General features: G+C 45.6%; 1 pseudogene; it reads left to right on the forward strand.

Annotated features, from left to right (window-relative positions):
* The first annotated feature begins 364 nt into the window (after positions 1-364).
* On the forward strand, positions 365-6,821 carry LOC125519468 (annotated as a pseudogene).
* The last annotated feature ends 308 nt before the right edge of the window (positions 6,822-7,129 follow it).

Below are 7,129 nucleotides of genomic sequence, written 5' to 3' on the forward strand. Positions count from 1 at the left end.
GTTTCCCCCCGCCTCCCCTCCTCCTCCCCCGCCGCCGCCGGCAGCCGCCCGCGCGGCAGTAGGCGGCGGCGGGGCTTCCCCGCGCACCCGCCTCGACGTGGAGGCGTCCCCTCCCCGCATCAGACGCCGCCGCCCGCCCCCTCACCTCCTGGTGGCCGCCGAACTGCCAGATCAGGCCGGCTCCGCCCTGGATCGGGGCTGGCTTCTCTTTGGCGGCTGGTGGGCCGGGGATCGCTAGATCCGCCCAGATCTGGCCGGCGCGGCCCTGCCTCGTCGCCCGGCTTGGGTGCTCGCGGCGTGGTCTCCCTGGTGGCGGCGGTGTGGGTCGTTCTCCGTGTTTTGATGGGATGTGCGCGGTGGGTGGATGCCGGGGCGGCGGCCTCAGACGGTGTGGACGGCGTGGCCTCTCGACGGGCGACGGCAATGGGAGCTGGTGGTCCGCGACTTCGGTTGTGCGGGCGGCGAGGTCTTGGTGGACGTCTACTACGGTGGGTCGGGGTGCCCCGTCACCCGGCGTGCCTACTTTGATGAAGTCCGATGCCTTCTCCGGCTGCCGGCGCTCCCCTGGCCAGGTCTTTGGCCGGGTGGTTGGGACGGGGGAGGGATCGGGGGAAACCCTTGGCCGTCGGCGGAGGCCACGACAATGGCGGCGCCTTGTGGGTGTCGGTTCCCTTCTTGGAGGCCTTGTCAAGGTCCTATCCCGTCTCTCACTGTGTTCTTCATTTGGGCGAAAGCTCTAGTTCCCCTTGCGGGCGATGGCGTAGTACCTTCGTCGCGCTCCTTCTTGAAGGCGTCGCCTGGGGTCCCCGGAAGCACGGTGGGCGCTTCGTGGTGCGTGTGAGGTGTTTGGCGGCAGCAATGTGTGCGGCGATATCTATTCTACCGCTGATCTTCATCTTGTGGTAGCGCTCCATCTGCTTGGTGATGTTCTAACGTAGGTGGTGGTCGTCATTTGGCGTCATCTGTAAATATAAACGAGACCGGGTGGACTCTCATACAATTGCCAACCATTATACATGCTCCTAGATGAAAAGAATAAATAAGATGAAATAGAAAGAGAGAATGTGAAACAAAAAATTAACTTAATAACCAACCCTTCTGAGTAATTATAGTACTAGCTCTTGTTTTTTATCTGTATAGTACTAGCTCTTGATAACATGGCGTTGTTATATAATGAGCTAATGGCTATATTTTTAGCGAGGTAATATCACCGAAAGTTATAGAACCTGCGCTCGATGTTCAGTTTGGTGCTAGAACTTTAAAGATACGGTCATAAAATGCATACGCGGACGATCTATGTGTATGAGCCCACCTGTCACTGAGAGATGGCACTCGGCTAGCGCATTCTTGCACAAAATGCACCTGTGTTTTATTTATTTGTGGGTACAGCCGACCACCACGACAAATTCTTGCACAAAACCCCCTCACTTTTTTATTTACAGAAAAGCCAACCACCATACTGTACATCGCCATCATACCTGAGCAAATTCAGAAAGAAAAAATTAAAGCGGGCACCCCAAGTCTCAAACACGCGAACTAATCTAACGAGACGAGCTAGTGCAACCACAACCACCAGTAACAATCAGCTGTCTGACGTTGATAACAAATCTATATGTATTGATCACCGGAGGAATGCATATGAGCGGAGCTTACATGGCTGCGAATACAGTGCCCATTTACATGCACTATATTTTTAAGATATTTCTTAAACGTAAGTAATAACGTTATGTTCAAATATTTGCGCCTTAAAAATATGATACATGCATACACTGATTAGTAAATATAAACATGTGTATTATGTGAAAACAATTTAGTAAAACGAAAGTAATAAAAACATTTAAGATATATTTTTAAAAATATTTGTAAATGTAAGTAGTAAAATTGCGTTCAAATACTTGTGTGTTAAAAATATTATACAAACAAATGATGATTAGTAAATAAAAACATTTAAATATACAGCTCCTTACTAGACAAAAAATATTTAGTTAAAATGGACATTGAAAATGTTTATTAAATAAATATGTTTAATGAATCCAAGAAAATTTATACGCTCTTGGCTTATATTTAAATTATAAAATAATTATGAATACAAAAATTTAATAAATATTTCTGATATTCACTTGTGTAATTTTTTACTCATGACATATAACCAAGAACAAATATAATTTAAATATTAGCCATGATTGAATATTCATATCAATAGTTTAAATTTTAAATTACTAGTACTATTTTTTATTATACAAATGTGTGTGTAATTGCTGAAATGTTTTTATGATTAAGCTAATATTTTTGAAAATATTTGTATTATTTAAATAATAATGTTTTTTAACAAATCATAAATATCATTTTAAATATATGAATATTTTTAAATTAATACATGAAATTTTTTTAAAGTAAGTTATTTTGTTTGTATGTAAAGTATTTATAACACATAAATATTTGAAACTTATTTTTATTACTGAGATTATATTGTTGGTCGTAGACAGCTGGTGAATATTTTTAGTTTCCGTTTATTCCTTGGTTTGGCTGATGTCCACGCGAACGCGCTACTAAAGAATGTCAGTATGTTATAGGAGCAGTAACTAGTTCCTGGTCGAATGGTTAGTGCGTGCGCTAAGTACTCTACGCTGAGGTCATTGATTCTAGTCATCATGTTTCCATTTTTTGTTTTAAATTTCCCGAGCCACTCTGGACTTAGGTTTGGGCTTTTTTCAAAAATAAAATAAGTCGAGGGGTTTCTGCCACGCAAGCCGCTCATACGTCCGCATACGTATTTTGTGACCGTATTTGCACGCGATGTCAAGTTAAGTGACCATAAATCCGTATTTTCAAAGTTTTAGCACCAAACTGAACATCTAGCATAAGTTCTATGACTCTCGGTGATACTACCTCATTTTTAGCCTTGCTCTTACAGGTAACAAAATTCATAATGCCTCTAGCCATTTAGACCCTATCCACAAGCACGTACCAATCTGTGGGTGACCAAAACTGTAACTGACCATTCTTGTCTGCACATCGTGAAAATGTTGTCAAACTGCTTCCTTTGTCATGGTTTATTGACACCCCTCGCATTTTAGGGGCGAACTTTGACCGTACATCCAATTAGAAAATGGAAGTAAATGGCAGAAAAATAGATTTGTGGCATATAACTTTTACAAAGGGTACTAATAAATTAGGATGGATGAATTAGTAATTACAAGATTATCAACTCTTGCTATAGGCGGCCGCTTGACACCGCATTGTTAGATGCATGGAGATTCATTGAAATTTGAACTGGACGCATTGTTGTGACACACTAATACTGCTACGAGGTTCGACATTGTGGTGTCCGCCACCATGGGAGGTTCACCGGTTCTCTCTTTGTCCGATCATGCAATCTATGCTATGTGCACTCACAAGGTGTAATGACAGGACATGTGGTCGTTAAAAGTCAGAATATGGCCTCTAACCATCGTCATAACCTCTATCGTTAAAAGCAATAACGGCCACATACCAGGCTTTCCTTATTAATTATTAAATAATACTAGCAAATATGCCCATGCGTTGCAATGGGGAAAAAATTTATCTCGCCTCTTGCACAATAAGCATAACTCAAAACTCTCAACAGGTCCATGTCATATATTTCAACACCTCGCCCCACCTTTAGTGTCTATCCTCCTTGCCACCCTCACCAACGATGAAAGCGGTGTTCGCCTGAGCACAACGCATCCGAACATGATTAATCCCACGTCAATGAGCTCGCCACCGCATGTCACACCCTTCATTGCGCCCACGCAAGGGAATATTTCAAAATCAAAACTTTAAAACACTAATATGATTGAAATAGACATGATGGCCGACATCCTAGATTCACGTTGTGCATCAGGTCCATACACCTTCCCGCATTTTCCTAACCGTTTTTGCACAGGATTGGTCGGATCGAGGAACTGGGCCGTGAAACATCGTCGGGGATGGAAGGCACACTGAGGGCGGAGTTTGAGGGAAGTATGTAGAAGTCGGACGGGACATGGCAGGATTGGGAGTTTGGTCAATCGTTATCAATTCTTAAAAAATTGTATACTTGGCGGATGGCGTTCCCTCCTGGCAAGCTAGGTATGGGCGTAGCCAGTAAACCAACACAACACATAGATGCAATACCATGGCTAAACAAAATCTAATGATTGAAAGTATATCCATGTGTTTAAATTTCAGACAATCACAATACCAGTGACGTGCCCCTCATGCCTCCAGTGGCTCGTTTCCCTCGTGGAGTCTCATAGTCCAGCTCTTAACCACTCCTTACTCTATTTCCTGTCATAGTCCACCCGTGCGTGCCCATGATGATGTATTGACATACGTGTGAGACCAGCAAGAGGCACGGCAGGGTGACGCGAGAAAAACGCAGATGGCAACCACGTTGTCGCTAGGTTGGATCACACGGTGCATGGGATGTGGCGGGGACAATAGGGTTTTACAACGAGACAGCAGCATGCGTCATGATGCTCTAGTGTTGTGCACCGTGGGGAGCTCTGGTGCTGGAGTACATGCCCGGCGGCAGCATGGCTGACCAGCTCCACTCCACCACGCAGCCGTTCACCTGGCGCCACTGCATGCGCGTCCTCGACGACGTGGCCATTGCGCTGGAGCACCCCCACGATGACATCTCCATGGTGCACGGTGACATCTCATCCTCCAACATGCTTGTGGACGGCAACGGTCGCGTGCGGCTCTGCGAACCGGGGTCGGCTTGCGAGGGCACCTTCTCGGCCGCCGCCGCGGGCTATGTGGGCCCCTTCTTCCTCTGCATGGGCATCATGTCCAAGAAGTACGATGCCTATGGCTTCGCGTGCTGCTGCTCGAGGCCATCACTGGCTAGTCGGCTGCCCGAGCAGAAGGCCTGGACGGCAACTACCAGTACCTAGCGGCGAAGGTGCTGCCGCGCGTGACCACGGCCGGTGTGGCAGGGCTCATGGATGGCAGGCTAGGCAACGACCACGACGCCGTGGAGGAAGCCGATGGCACGTAGATTGCCGTCGATCGCGTTGCGACGCAGCTGAGGCTCTGGCCGCCGATGGCGCAGGTGCGGGCGATCATCGCACAAAAGGTGGCGAGGTCCATCGCATGGAGAGAAGACGACCATATATATGATGGCGCCGGCCGGTGTCGGCGCAGCTGCGTACGGACCCACTTTAGCGCCACTGCATCGAAACCGCCTTCCGCTATGGCCTATTACCAAGATATTGTTTTGATTTGGAAGTGGTATTTAAGACACGTAGATATGTTGCATACGAACTCCTACGGACGTTGGGATCCGCTTGTCTGAAACCAAATGACGAACAGAAGAAACATAGATTTTTTTCTCTCGAAAACTAACACATAGATAAAAGACCATGCATGGCTGCGTTCCATGAAAGCCCATCAACGCACAACTACATCACCCAAGCCAACTTAGCATGCGTGCCAGCGAACCCATCGTCTAGGAAACTTCAGCGTAGAAAATCGATTGGTCTCTATTTTGGTCCCAACAGTTATCGTAGATCCATTAAATCTCAACCATCAATATTTATGATTTACATAAAATCAACGGACATAAAAACATGAATTATGAAGAATCAGGAAAGGCTCCGTACTTTAATATTAGGTATAGATATAGAATAACAACATGTCCTTATTAATTGGCGAAACCTTTCATCATCGCAAAAAATATTTAGGTGGTCATTGAATGTAACTAATGAGTGCTCGAGATTATATGAACATGCCGCCACAGTCAAAATAGCCTACACCTGTGTCAGTGTAAACTCTTGCCCTCTCGACACCATGATTGGTCGCCAGTTCTTGGGGAGTGTGAGGTGCCGCACGATCTCAGTCTGTAGCCGGCATGCGGTGCGCACCGCTAGCTCAAGATAAGAGGGATCCGATGATCCGTTCAAGCACATTGATCTCACAGTAGATGTGTGCCACTTTCAGCAACGTGTCTGTTTTTTAGTGTCAAAAAATGTCTTACATTATGAGATGAAGAAAATAGCATGATTGGCGATATTGAGGCTGGACAAGCATGCCAGGGGGTTGTTTGGACCTTGCATATGATGACTATGGTCTCAGGAGCAGCTGCAAATCCTATGTGTATATCATGCGCACCACCGAGCACCGTCCGGTAGCCACTAATTGTGAGCAATTTTGGAAAAAACGTTGGCATGCTGAGCTGGGGCAGAGGCTGCCTGGATTTTCCATTTCCAGAGTAGTACTCCCTCCTCGGTTTAGAGGGCGTGCGCGTAGTTTTAGGTCATCCATTTAACTAATTAAACATGAGTTATATGTCACAAAAAATATCATTGGATTCTTAAGCGGATGTAGTTTCTAAACATATATTTTCCATCACATATAATACATATATAGCTAGTTAAATTTTCAACATAGAACGACGTGCATGCCCTGTAAATCGAGACGAAGGAAGTACTATTATTATAAGTTGCATGCATGGCTGGCGCCTTACAATGCACCCCCTCGTGAATTGCATTCGGACATACAGTCGGAAAGGTATAGTTGTGTGCCTCACGAGATGCATAGGCAAGAAGTTTCAGTCTCTTTTTTTTAAAGTACGATCGGGGCGTGTAAAAGCATAGCTAATGCGCAGCGAATCGAGTATAACAAAGCAAACATCCGAATCAACTGCAGTCGACAAAGAGGGGAACTTTATTAATGGAGAATGTAGTTACAATCTACAACCATAAAAGTCTGGTACAAAGCTAGGAGCATCCTACAACCATCCAGTAGTTGTTCCAATCTACAATGATTAACCCAAATATACATTGTATGTGAGCGTTAAACTTTCACAGGCCTAAACGCCTCCTCCCTCGGCATGACTTTTATCTATGGATGATGTTCCTAGGTTGGATCTGTTGTCTCTCTCTTAGGCAGTCAACCAGATTACGCAATCAGACTAAATGACACAAGGCTGGGTTATGATCTAGAGCATCAATTTAACAGCTTCCTTCGGGAAAAGACCTCCACCTCAAAAGCATACTACACTAAAGTAGGGGCGCACTGGATGTTGTGATGGAGTGGCTGATGTGGTCACGAACGATTGCTCCAATGCCTGCACTTCCATCTCTAGCCGAGAAAGAGCCATGCTTACTAATTCTACAAGAAT

The sequence above is a fragment of the Triticum urartu genome, chromosome 7, assembly GCF_003073215.2.
Source record: "Triticum urartu cultivar G1812 chromosome 7, Tu2.1, whole genome shotgun sequence".
Taxonomy (NCBI): Eukaryota; Viridiplantae; Streptophyta; class Magnoliopsida; order Poales; family Poaceae; genus Triticum; species Triticum urartu.